At 39.3% G+C, this 14,806-nt stretch overlaps 1 protein-coding gene and 1 long non-coding RNA gene across 4 annotated transcripts in view; both read left to right on the forward strand.

Annotated features, from left to right (window-relative positions):
* Positions 1 to 14,806, forward strand: part of LOC132910452 (epidermal growth factor receptor) — a 179,712-nt gene that overhangs the window by 9,865 nt on the left and 155,041 nt on the right. The gene's annotated exons all lie outside the window — the stretch shown is intronic.
* Positions 11,891 to 14,470, forward strand: LOC132910612 (uncharacterized). The gene is made up of 3 exons (XR_009658799.1): positions 11,891 to 12,346; positions 12,765 to 12,986; positions 13,315 to 14,470. It is a non-coding gene; the product is annotated as an uncharacterized LOC132910612 (long non-coding RNA).

A 14,806-nucleotide genomic window follows, 5' to 3' on the forward strand; every position in this document is an offset into this window, starting at 1 on the left:
TATACCACATTGTACCGTGTATTACGTGCTAATGAAAACGAGAGGTTTCTCGAAGGAAAAAGTAGACTTTCACTTAAGCTGATATGTTTTTATTTCTGCTTTTAGCTATTTATTCTCTTCTTAATTAATCCTTGTATTATCTTTACTTATAAATGAGTGGCATTCCATCAGAAAAATATGTTGAATAATGATTATTCATTTATTTAATTGGTGATTTATGACAGTCAGCAGAAATGAAGATGATTGAACAATAAAAGATATTTGTAAAAAGTGATTAATTTTAATGCGTTTCTCTTTACACACAGTTTCATATTTTTACTTCTGAATATCAAAACGTATAAAATCATAGGCGATGATGAGGTCAATTTCGACTTGAGGAAGGTAGATTATAGTTCTACCAAAGTTTAGTTTGAATATTCTCTTCACTTTCAATCGCCCAGATTGGATATTATTATAAATATACGTAATGTTTCGATATTTTACATCCCATACAATATTACAAATTACTATAAGTAATACTCGTTTAAGAGGTCTCTGATAAATTCGTCAGAGATTAATCGAATATTGCAGAGAATTCTATGAACCGAATGCGTTGCTATCATTCCAAATTGACATTTACCTTCCGTTATTTATAATAACTGTATCGAACGATCGGTATGAAATACGTGATTTCCACGTAAACTCTTGACTTGTCGGAATCGTGAACGCGCGATGAACAAAAGAATCGTATTGCTCGGCCATGTAAGGTGATGTTTTCCTGTCGGACGACAAACTTGTGTAAAATTGCGACGTACGATCGTGTACCGAAAGGATGAAGAACGAGCCACATCCGTCCGTCCCGCAGCTTCGATTCGCCGCAAGACGAGTCCACGCTCGCAAGGTGGCTGTCTTCTATACCAAATGAGGCAACCAGTCTTGAAGAAAACAGCCCAGATATGTCTCCGGGGACGAGGCTCTGGTCCAAACCGGGACTCGATATCGCGAACTCGCGTTCCCTTCTCTTCGCCACTCGGGATAAACGTCCACCACTCGTCGTTCGTCGTCGGTCAGACTGGATGAACAAGTGAACTCGAGGTCCCATTCCTTCGCGTCTTCAGCACGTACATATAACCTTCGAATCACGTCGCGTTTGATATTGATCGTCCCCGGTTAAGCGATATGAATCGTTTTATCAATTAATTGAGAAGAATCCTAGAGCCTTTGAAAAATATATTATACGTACTATTGCTTGTGAATGAAATCAAACTGTAAGAGTAACTGTAAGACTCACAGTAGGGAATTAATATCATTAGAAATTTTCAGTGGGTTTCAAAATCTTGTTATTAAAATTAAGGGATAAAGAAACAAAAATCTTTATTTTGAAATAAATTATATTATAAAAAGCATTTCAAAAGAATTAATCGTTAGCAAAACAGATATTCAAGTATTTGTGAAAGTACGCAAGTACGAAAGGGCTATATAACTCGAACGCTGGTTAAAATAGCGAAAACCCACTTCCTTTCCGAAGCTTGGCTGGCCAACGAAATGCACAGACGTATGAGTCTCTTTTGCAGCTTCAGGACATCCCCATACCTCGCATGATACGGCATGTGCACCAAGAAAATGGCGCATCCATAAAGAATAGGCATAAAGAAAATCTGTTTGGCCATTGTTACGTGGACTTCAGAGAATCTCAGGTGGTGTGGCTGCAGTAGGCGAGACAGGGGGGTCCAGGAGGGATGAAAGGCATTGGGGGTTAAGTTACCCGAGGGGCCAAGACACTCAGGTACCGCATTATTGCATCGTGGTCGTGGTACGAATCGCCGTGGCCCTGCTGTGCCTGGTGGAGGTGGAGAAGCAAGCAGCAGGAGAACCGAGACTAACCTGCGAGCCTGTTTGTAGGTGGCACTGAACTTGAGACGGGAATTCAGACGCCTTCAAGGGACAGAAAAAAAAGGCGGAGGGCAAGATGTTGGTATATAGTTAGTTTGCATGCACCTTACGTTTCAGCCATGTTTAGAACCTTTCGGTGATCGCAAAAAGATAAGACCAGATGGACGAACGGCCCCAAAAGAAATCCTATTTTTTCTCCAAAGAAGGAGATCTCCCTTGGCATCACTGCTGAAATTGTCAGAACGTGTGTTTTATACGAATTGAAAGACGAACACTTGAATGTAAATTCAAATGTTGTTCTAAGAAATGTTTAAGGATTCTGGAAGTAATTCTTGATCTCAGCAAATTCTCCTTTACGTATTCGCCATTGCAAATCACCTTGACCAGTTGAAAGGAGCGGTGAAATCTGGTCTGTTGTCGCACTTTGGCCACCCATGCAGCCTGCTGAAGTACAACGTGTGCGAGATACGAGTTGGTCGCCATAGTGAAAGAACCACCATAGCGCGGCGAAGATATAACGTTACACTCTGGTAGCAGCCTTGGTGTGGGAACGCCACTGAGATGGAAGTGCCAGAAGAAGCAGCGGCATGTACGCTTGCTTCTCGTCGGACACAATCGCGGTTAAGGAACACCGTGTTGGCTCAACCCGTTTATGCGAGAGGAATAAGATACTCTTTGGTTTCGTTTCTAGAGGATACCTTTACTGTGAACTCCGCAATACGGTAAATACATGAGAGTATTACGTCTGTACGAGTCGCTGTATGCGGTTGTCGGTCGTTTCAACGAACTGAGGCCAATTTTTAATAAAAACTTCCTTCGTAAAAATTCTGAATCGAAATACGAATGTATCGGCAAAGATTGAAAGAACCTTTTCTTTCTTTAGCCTCCTTTATTCGACTGCTATCCAAGGTTGTTCTTTTGGTCCGATTTCTTCTTTTTTTTTACTGACCCCTGACACCGCTTAGCGAAAACACAGCCGCATGCAAAGCTCGTTTCGCCTGTTCGCGCCGCAGGAGAGGACATCGTGTCGTAAAAGAAGTAAAAAAGTCAGTTTGCCGGCCATGTGCGTATGGTTGGCACACTTGGTAGCCGCACCGTGTAGAAGCATATGTCGTGCTTCTTGCCGACCATTTTTTCGCGGGTGTACGAGCTCAGAGACGCCCATACCTTCTTTTTAACGCGCGCGACTTAGTAATACGCCATGTGAACATGCGTGAAATTACACCGAACTTGATTACCTATGCGAAACACGCCAGTAGAAAATTGACCGTGTAAGACCGTGACAAAGTCGATCAGATTGTTACTGGCATTTAGCTTCTATATTAATGATACGTTTTATATAAGTAAAACACTAGAACGAGTTTTAAATACTCTGTGTTCCAACGAGCATAGAGGTAATTATTTTACGCTATATATGGAGGTTAGAATATTCTCGCCAGGTACTATGTAATTTTTAATTAGACGCAGGGAATTAAGTAGAAAGAGGTGCTGAATGCGTAAATCAATCCAAGAAGTTCTTACCAATCCCGTTATGGGAAAAGAAAGACAACGCTGACATCCCGTGTCGTCCCGCGCGGTTTACGGTCTGTTTTTCTCCGACCTTTCTTTCCTCGCACTTCTTTACCCATCTCTGCCAGTATATAATATCGTACCCTTTTTTCTCTGGAATCTACTACGCCAGCAGCGACCACTCAAAACCAGAATAACGCACACCAAACTTCGTTTGATCTACGGCCAAAGGACTCGTTTTCGATCCACATATCTAGTTGGAAGAAATCCGCTAATGAAATTTTACTCGGGACATTTCCTTAAAAGGGTCTTGAATAATAATTATTAGATTCTTTGGGGTTGTTTTTCGAAGCTCGTCATCCGAGATGGAAAAGATAGGAAGAATAGAATGCAACGATGGCCTCCTTGATGCCTATTATAGTTACGAGGTATTCTTCCACCCTCGAAATTCTTGCTCCCTCTTCCTGCGATCTCGATGACACGAGAGATTTCTACTCCGGACGAAAGATAGGTCCATGGTCAATGCAATCTGCGTAGTATCGAGGCTGCTTTGTACACGGGAACGAACAATAGAGCGTTGGATTGTCCTGCACCGGCAACTTAGCCCCGTAGAAAAAGGCATACACGAACCTCTTCAAGTCAGAACGACCGCCAGTGAATGCCGACAAGCCAAATGAATTGTTGGTTCACGTAAAGGATCTTTTTCAGCCAAGGTGCTGAACGTAATCCACCACCTTTGGAATACTGGCGATAGCGAACATAAAAATTTGAGTTATACTAACATCGTCTCGATGCTTGAAAAGGTAGTACATGAATTCTTGAAGCGAATATTTTATTGTAATATTTTAAGATAGGTGGTTTCTTGTATCTATAACGAATTACGAAAGTGTTAGGTCTTTAAATAGATCGATGAATGACCATATTTTTCTTAAGGGTGAAACTTGAGAAGTGCAAATAATACTCGTTCTCGTTTGAGAAACTTATGGTCGTTGATAAGCTGGATTATAATAAACTTTACAAGTAGACTACCGGCCTTGCATCGTTTTTGCGTGCCCTTATGATGCATCTCGCCCTTTCTTTCCTCTTGAGACAAGATGCTTTCTAGCGTGCGTATCGAAGCTCCGTTCAAAAAATCCCCGCACACGCAGTACGCCTGTCGCCGATGAAACTCAACGAGTTCCACGAAGTGACGTACGGTTCGTGTCCAGAAAGAAACAAAGAAAGAAAGAAAGAGAGGTAGATTGGAAAAGCAGCACGTATTGGATAAGGTATTCATGTATTCCCTTGACTCGTTGCCTATCACGTATGTTGACTAATGATGTTCGTCACTTTGATATACCTATACCTATAGTGTGCAACGAAAGGACTTCTAATCCATGAATATTTCTATGACACGTCTAAAATAAAGGAAACGATACAAGTTGGTGCGATTACGCACCTTTTAATACATTATTCCAATAGGATAATGCTACGCCTTTTAGATCATTTTCATTATATATACATTTAGAGTCGTATTTTTCTGTCGCTAGAAAATTTCTTCGATTTGAGGAAAATATCGATTTGCGTGATTTCTCGTTTCAATTTATACCAATGATTTAGAAAATAAGAATCCTTTTTATAGACTTCATTTCAGACATAGGTCTCAAGAGTTCACTAGTAATATTAACCGCGATTATCGTCCAATTTCCGAGTGATATAGCTTATGTTGCACGTAATACAACGTTTTTAACAGAATTTATTCAGGAAATTCCTCGCTTGTCCTAACGCAATCCCCAATAACAGAGGCAATTTGCAACGGTCGTTTGATACTAATAGAACGGCGTGCCATAAACGTGCGCGTTGTTGGAATGCATCGTTCACGCTGCTCTTTTACCTAGCTATTGCCAATGCAATATTATCTACGTGTTTGTCGGTCATACACCGAGCATCGACTTGGCGAATATGTAATTATTTGCATCGTGTACTATGCGTGTATATGCGCGTGTACGCGAATACCTGTTGCATTAGCCCTAGAGCTTCGCATTATACATAAATATACATAACATAATATACATAAATAGGAAAAACGAGATACCACCGTATTACCCTCGCGACATTATTATTACATTCCTGAGGTTCGATGCTTCTTTGCGTTATAACTTTAGAAGTATGTCATCAACCTTCGAAATTATATTAATTTGACTTTAAATTACTTAAATCACCTGTGTACGATATAATATAATTTCTTAATTCGTTAGATGATTCATTATTTGCTAGATTAAGGTGTCATTCAGCTTTGTTGGCCACTAAATAAATGGCGCCACTTTGCACCTCGTAGCAGTGTGGATGGCACGACGCTATCGATATACTTTGCACCTTTTGTGGTGGCTTCGTATCGTTGGTGGGAACAAGATTTAATCACATTCCGCCCCTTTAGTACTTGAAACTTATGAATAAGGGAAGTGTTCGTTAACGAGTACATCACTTTAATTTCTTCATCTATCAAAGTTCGTAACGTAATTAATTAGCGCACGATTGTACGAATTCACTTTAATTTCTTGAATTGTCGAAGTTCATAATAAAATTAATCAATGCATGGTTGTACTTTGGTAATGATACCTGGAAATAGCGAATTTATGATATGAGAGTGAATCTACTTTCCACTTTTACAAAAATACTGCGTATTAATTAATATTTTTCATTACTAGAGTAAAAGCTAGTTATTATAGACGAGCAGCCGAGAGAAATACCTGAGAAATGTATACCTGCCGTTTACTACCGCGTACTCTAGCATTTTACCGTACTTACTTTGCTTCCGGGTATCCTTATCCATCGAACGGTTTAAGACGATTTCAAGTGTCATTTCAGGACAGCATCCCGAAATTCCCCACAAATTGCTGCTCCTCATGGGCTAAGTGCTTGTCTAGCGATGCACAACGGACACAAAGGGCGCGTATACAGTCAAAATGGTTTCCAGCTTCTTCGCGGTGTCCTCTTTAGGAAAAGACGAGGGAGCAAAGTGAAAAGGCACTTCAGTTCCGTAAATATTAGGACAGGTCTGGCGAGATATCCTGCCTCCCTGCACGATTTACACAGCACCCTTTTTATCATGGGAACATGCCCCTTTCTAGAACTCACGTGATCGTGTTAAGAATTTCATTTTAACTTAATAGAACCATTTTTACACTACTTTTACACTATGGACTTCTTTTTATTCTTCGGAAACAACACGATACTTTATCGATTCTCGAACGATATTCTCTAACAGAGAAGAAAACATTACGCTGAAGAATACGTTTCCAATAAACACGCGTGTTCATTCATAATTACGATTCATTGATCGATACTTCATTGATATATCAATTTACCTGTCACCGCTCGTCTTTACGTTAGTTGGGCAGCCACGATGAACCTTGTATTGAAATACGACGCGTTTCTGCCTGCTTCTATCTGACACACGTCATAAAGAACATTCATATTATTTTACGCAATGAAAATCTCGTGTTTCGAGTCATTTCGTCGCTGGCGCTTTAGCAAAACTCGACAAATTCACTCTACTAATATTTTTATCGAGCAGCTCCATTTATTCCATATTGTTTTCCGCGTTTCTGGTAGATGAGCCGTTTAGAACATTCGAACGTTACATCTCTATAAGTTCCTTCAACTCGAATTTCTCACGAGTCGATTCATTACCTATTAACACTGTGTATAAGCCTTCCAACTCCATGGAACCTGTTTTGCTACTTTCCTTATGCTTATAACTGCATAGATATACAAATCAGCGACAAACGGTTAAATTCATGGATCGTAATCTACGGGTGGGTGTTCAAGCAGGTTGTTGTTGCTGGAAGAAGGACGTCGGTGTACGTTTTAAAGTTAGTTCCCTTCTCGTTTCATCGAGGGGTCAATGGGAGAGAAAAAGCACCAGCTGCCCTGCCCCATAGGAAATGAGCATGAATATCTAATACAGAGGCGAACCCGGAAGCGAGGCTTTCTCGTACGAGAAGAGCACGTCCTGTTCTAAGGATTTCGCCTCTTCTCCCTTTTTTCACATACTACGCGCCGCGTGGCGTTCCATGGACACCGGCAGCTGGCCAACTCGCTTCTTCTTGATGTTTTAAGGAAACTCGTGACGCGTCTGGTCCAGAGACTCTGAGAAAAAAGCTAGCTCGCCAGCTTGCCAGCGTCTTCGATTACTTCCTTGTGTCGTGATTCATGGATGCTACAGGGATCCGCTTTAACGCGATCCATGTTCGAACTCTCGTAGGTACTATACGCTAAGATTAACAACTTCCCTGGTTATACCGCTACTTCTTTGCTTCTTACGTGGCCACTGCGATGAACGATATAACATATGGAAGTAATAACACGATTAACAGTGATAGTAATAACAACAGATGCTACGTTGCATTTAGAGTAATGGTAGAAAAAATAGTGAAAACTTCCGGAGCTTTAAATCCTGGTTATAAATATTCTATGTATTAGGACATCTGCTATTTCCGAATAAAATGTTCTGTTCTTTCCTCGTTAGTTTTTTACAAATCTGTTATTTCACTCGTATTATGTAACAGATTGAAAATCATAGTGGTGTATATCAAAATTTTGAGAATCTAAATTTGGTCACGTATTTTACTCCTAAAAGTATCACCCTATCAAGTTTCATAATTAATTAAGTTATAATCTAGATTTTACCACGATACGTTTTCACAACTTGAAAAAAATATAACGAAACACGCAATTTCTTTTTATGCATGCAAAATGGCAGTGGTCTGACTACATATATTATGATTTAAGTTTCTCGGTAGTAAATGAAACAAATACAATTCGGAGATAACGTTATCATTGTTTGTAATACGATAGCATAATGGATATAACAACGGTAATATCATTATAATTTCACCAATCAGTTTTGAGCATTGGCTGTGCGTATGTTTGGAAATTTGAACGTGCCAAATAGAGCTGGTCTCATTGGAACAACGTGATAAGTAATTGCTGAAATAAACCACGCAGATGTTTACGCATTTGTCGGCGACTTAGGAGTAACAGCGTTCCTAGTTCAAGAACAAGCGACGAAACGATCCTAAATCTCTGTCAAAAAACACGAAAGTCTCACGAATGCTGCTGCGGTCTATAGGGTAAACGCACATCAGGATCGATGCTTCACGAGATAGACACCAACACGAACGCACGATCTTTATATTCACACGATTCATTAATAATGGAGGGAACCCGTGTTATCCTCAAGGTTGCCTCTCCCTTTTCATTCGATTTCTTTTCGAGGCCTTTTACCTGGGACGGTGCATCATCCCACGCTCGATGATGAGCAGGTGATGAACCAACGCCTCCACCAACCGCCACCTTTCGCAAACTTCGAGAGATGGTCCCGGTTACCGCAGGTTATGTAGTATTCTTCCGACTTTCCCGTTGGTCTAGGTCAGGATTTTCGATTTCAAGCTGCTGCCACAGTCTGTGCACCTCGCATCTGCCCATGTGTATCGTTTGAACGCGTCGATGGGCGTCTTTTATTAGCTTTCGCCTGCAATTTACGGCGGTCTTTAAACGTAGATTTCGTAACGCGATAAGACGTAGCTGTCTATCCATTCTTTAAGAAGGTGTGGTAATTAAATCGGAAGTGGCTGTAACAGTCATCAATTTTTCTTCCAAGAAGATTGATTTAAATGAACAAGCTGTTCCATATATTGTAGTTCGGTAGAGTTAAATTATACAACTATAGAGGAAACGGAGTAATTTATTGCCTGAGATTAATTAGGTAATAAATCAGTGAACGGACGAATTATAATCGAACTAAAATACAGGCTTGCACCTTCCACGACCACCCATGATACCAGAATCACTCTTGGCTGATAACTCGCAGCGGGACTGGAGAAAAGCAAGGGTGGGCGGTCTGGTAATCTATCGGTAGATAACAACCGTGGTAAGCACGACGAACAATCTGGCTTTCTCTGCTTGTTCCTTTGTTCGTGGCGCATTAATCGTTTACTTCGTGATCACGATCGCGAGTAAGTAAGTAGGTAGTCGTCTGCTTACCTTTGTATGGTCGTGCTATAAGAGCAAAGGGACCGACGAAAGCGAGGAACATCTTCGTTTCCTTTGGAATCGAACGAGGCTGACAAAATGATCCGCTATAGTGAATGTAAGTACATACGTACGTACGTATGTCGTGTCGATCTATTCGAGGGGGAAAGATTCCTCGAAAAAAGGTCGAGGATGCTGCGATGCTCGTATTTCTCTTTTAACGGTCGCTAGCCTTCGCCGACCTTTGGTCTTAGAGCAACAGGTGAACTATAATACAAATGAAAGCGCGCTTATTTCATTTTGTTCCGCCACACCGTGAACGATGGAATTCGACTAAAACGGTCGTAGAACAGCCGGCGAGAATAATTAGTATCGATGAAGCGTAACTCCATATGGACTTGTTTTTTTATGGCTTACTTTTTCCCCTGCATTGCGAGCATGTTAGGATTTAGAAACAAAAAATAACACTCTTAAGTAAATGAGTATTTTATTCACATTAACGTTCCCTGACGCTACTACAAATGAAACTTATAATATTCTTTCATTCTATTTCACAGACAAACGTATGGAAAAGTTTGATTTGTTGAAAGAACAAACGATTTTTCCAGAGTCCCGACTCTTCCATCTAGAGAGTATTTTTTTATTAAACATTTTAAGCCTAATACAGGGTTTATTTCGGCTATACGAGTATCTGTAATATTGGTACAGTACATAACTGAAGTAGAATAAAATATTTCTACATATATAAAACACAATATTTATGTAGAGAAAAAGTAGCCAAATTTTTCCAGTAGTGTCTTAAATTTTTAAACCACGGTTTTTAAAAATTTATAAATATGTACATGAACGATATATATTTCCGGTTAACAATTTCTCAAATTTTTCAAACGTAGAACATTGAGGAATAGAAATAGGAACTTCTAATGTCTATAAATCCACATCCATAAAATAACGTTTCGCTTTATGAGAAATCTCGTTACCGCTCCATCCGTGATTCCAGCACCCTTACGGTGGAAGCATCTTACACGTAAAGCCGATTTCACCGGAGACCAAGTATCTCGCGGCAGCAGGAACCGGAGACAAGAAACGCGCCACGGTGAATACGTTTCTCCGTTGGAGTTGCAACGATGGACAATCGATCGTTATTATCCCGGGTATATGCGGTGCAAAAAGTTCCTCGCAGCATTCTTTTTTCTTTTCGGATTTGAAACGCCGAGCGAGACCCCGGCACGACAATAATTCCTGCGCTCGATCCGAGTACCGTTTTCCGTTATCCAAGCGAGATGGTTAAGCGAAGTTGGCGAACGTCGAGGTTGTTTTGTGCTCTACCAAGCGAGACTACCGTGAAGAAGACAGAGGCATTTCGTTCGTTGAGACTTCGTGGAAGCGTGTGCGCCTTTGTGAACCCATGAAACACAGTTGGGGACGGTCCTGACCTTCGTCGTTCCTTCCTCTTCCCTTCTCTATCTTGGCCACCCTCCAAAATTATACGCCAGACGGAGTGCGGTCTTTCATTTACTTAATGCCATTTCTTAAAATCAGTTATCGCTTTTATTCGTAACAGTGTCGGAACGATGTGTCCGTAGGTCAGGATAGAACTTTGTTGTTTCTCTGTCGTCGAATTCTCATTTCGTTCTTTAACAGATGTGTTTTTGATTTATTAGTGTCTCGTTCATAAGATAAAGAGAGAATTGAGAGAATTTCAAATTAGAGTATAGAAGGAATATTAGAATATTTAACGATATGGAGACCGATTATTTTTTAGGGTAACTTTTACTAGTAGTTGATTATTTCCAACAAATATAATTTTCGTCATGTTCGTAAAATCTAAAGTCATGTAGCTTGTCCTGTAATGAATTGCACAACTTCCTCTAGATGTATAAATTCATCGATCAATCATCGTTCGTTATAGTGTTAATTAGAGATAAATATACCTAACGTTGAATATCTGACATTTTGATTTTCTCCTACATCTCATTGAATGTAATTATAAACTATATTGTCTTTTGCCTAATGAGATTTTGTTCTAGATAATTATTGCAAACCATTGATGATTCATATTGCACGATATGTACTATACATAAATAGAATTAAATAAGTATAATAGATTTGAAATGAAATCGATATACGTGGTGACAATACGATTTTCAAGAAAGTGGTAGAAAGTAAATAAATAGAGTCAGTATTTAAGTTGGAAAGATTTTTCTTTTATTTGGGTTGCGGTCAGCGGACAAGAATATAGTTTCTTCAGGAAGTACTATTCGACTGCAGAAGGTAAAAGATAAAATTCCTATAATTACAGACGCACACAGAGTACAGACGAAATGCCAAGGGTAACCATGCGTAACGCCAATCAGTTACGGGTCACGCGCCTTCGCTTCGCAGGGAACGACAAAATCGACATGTGTAAAATTCTAGTCCCTTTTTTACATCCTACTGTGTACTGGGTTATCCAGCATTCTGATTGCGATATACTTCTTTCTAACCCTTTTTTTTGTTGTCCTTTTATATTATACAAACAGATAATGTTGAAGAATTTATTTCTTCGCAGAAAGACTATTGGGCTCTTAAATTTTCTTTATTCTAATCGCTTAATAATGTTCAACGAGTTATTATTCTGTTTACGTTTACCTTTGAATCTCGAGATTTATCTCATTCTCCATACTATGTAATTTTAAGATACAATTCATTAAAATTCCTGGCCTATGAAGGTGCATTCGATAAGTGTTGCATGTAAAGCAACCGATTGTTGCAGAATAAAAAACAATTTCCGCATAAAGCTACCAGGAAAATCCTTGACAATCATCGAGTACAAAGTATTCTATACCGTTTACGGAAAATATAATGGCTGGTTTAGTAAAGGAAAGCCGACGTGGAAATTATTATCCCATTCAAAGGAAACGTTAATTAGTATACCTGCTCTAAGAGCGAGACGAACAGTTACAGACAAGTATATACCATAAGTTTTTCTCTTTTGAACAGTATTATTTTTAATAGCATTATTACTTGGAATTCCTCGAGATTTATAGTTCCCCTTCTCTGTAAAACTCAAAATTACGAACGAATAAACATTTACATAACATAAGAGAAAAATATGAAGAGTCATGTTCTTCAAAATTTAAGATACTGTTAATTAATCCTATTTAAACAAAATTCTCTCTCTATTGATCACTAAACACAAGTTTACTTCCATCTCTTGAATGTTTCGAAAATGTCGATTGTCATAATATTACTGATTGGCTACTGATCTTTTTGCGATACTTTGTAGGTTTAATTAAAAAGAGATATATTCTCTATATTGTCAAATATGTCCAAATGTATATATAAGTAATTATATCCTATACATGGACCTACATATATGTTACCAGGTACTCAGGGTATAAAGATCAATTGAAGACAAAGCGATTTTTTTAACACTATGCACTTTGCATCATCTTCCGCGTCTATATGTAAAAACGACGTATGCATGCATACGCGTACGTCTCGTGTGGGAAGCGAGCCAAAGTGAAGCGAAGCAACAGGCTGCTATTCCTGCAGTGGGAAGTTGGTCGAACGTGGAATAGAATGAAAAAGAAAAAACCGTGATAAAGGTATGAGGTTAAACAAGAAAAATTCTGAACACGCTTCACGAGTGAGGTAGCGCTATTAAACATAGGGTTTGATTCATTGAACGTTAACACGGGAACATATTATTACACGATCGTCAATGGTACGTGATTTATAATTATACCAAAGTACTGTTATAATTATTACAATGTGAATTTTATTTCTTATGGTAGAAGAAATGTATCTGTCATTAAAATTAGTTTCATTAATGCCCTCAAGGTTCTCGAGGATATATCATGGATACCGTTTATTTGATAGGAAAAAGAAACGAAAGGGAACTGTACTAATTGGAAATGTTCAATTATCCTTCAGAGTGTCACGTTTTTTACTTCTTACAATGCTCTTCTCGCCACATGGTTGGGCGCCACCCATTTCTTGGCACATGTGCAACATACTTCGAAGCCCCTGCCTTTCGCTTCCCACGTCCTGAAGGTTTCTGAGAAAGAAAAGAGTGCGATCCACCTCGGTACTAACCTCGAAGGAGAAACCACCGACCGGTGGAGTTTACACAATTTTCATGTAATAACTTCCCAGTGTCTATTCCTATCATCGATACATTTCATAAATATTACGCGATCAAAGCAGGAACCTCAAAGGATTAAGTATTCGATTACTTAATCTGTCAATTAATCGATTTGTTAGAAACTCTGTTTCACCTCTTCAGCATATTCGTTTATGCGGAGCGATAAAATTATTTATCTTACTTGTTACCCTAATTTCGGTCACGTATTCGTGTCATTGTTATCGTGAACAATCCACAGAAGATAATGATATTTTGCAGAAGTACCGAACGTACGTGCTCGGAACAAAAAAGGGTACCATAATCGAGTCGAAGTGTCATGAAGGCGTAACCGCACCAGGTCCCCGAACAAAATGACGTGCGGATAATTACTGCAACGAAATAAAGCGAGTATTTTTGAATACGAAGGAAGTACGTGCTGCATTTTCGGCGCTGGAACAGGTTTCGTATACATATGTACGTCGACCTGAAACGGAAGCGACAACTCGCGATGGATACGGCCCTGTAACGGAATTTCTTGCTTGTTGGGAACCAAGCGACTGCCGCTAGCTCACCTTAGGCCCTGTTCACACGGTGACGGATGGTAATTTCTCGGAGCGTTGGGTGCTCTCAGTATCATTATCAACCCTTGCTAGTTAAGTGGATGCAAATAAACGTTTTAGTTGGAAATATATGTTTCGTTTGTTAATTGCTCGGTTGATAATTAAATCACGTTCGCTAGGCGAACCGACATACAGGACAAAGAACATGCACAAGGAAGATCTTGATACTTGATACTTGATACTTGATACCCACCAGGAACGATCGGATAATCTTGTACGTTGAGGAATGCACGATGAAGAATTTTACCTGTGTCCCAGCTTAGCCTGGAAAATCTAGTCGAGCCATGTGAGAAAACTGTCTAGTTCGTTAACATTGTTGTTGAATGCGTTCATTCCCTTTGGCATTCGTTAGCGCGGTGATGTAAACATAAAGGTCAAGTTTTTTTTCACGAGATATAAAGTTTAACTCTTTCCTTACACTTTTTTCTTTTTATTTCGACCTATTTTTGGTAGTTTCCAGATTTCTATGTTACTCGATGAATGCAATGAAAGTATTTCGATATAAAATGATTGAAGAAGGGAATAACCTGATAGATTTGAAAATATAGATAGATATAAATTTCAAAAAATTTTATAACATAGGTATAATCGTAAAAATTGTCTATAAAGTGCCCATACTTTCGTGAGCCACAGTAGGTACGTTGTTATTTATACTTATAAATGATTACTTGTCTGAAGAGAA

The sequence above is a fragment of the Bombus pascuorum genome, chromosome 1, assembly GCF_905332965.1.
Source record: "Bombus pascuorum chromosome 1, iyBomPasc1.1, whole genome shotgun sequence".
Classification (NCBI taxonomy): domain Eukaryota; kingdom Metazoa; phylum Arthropoda; class Insecta; order Hymenoptera; family Apidae; genus Bombus; species Bombus pascuorum.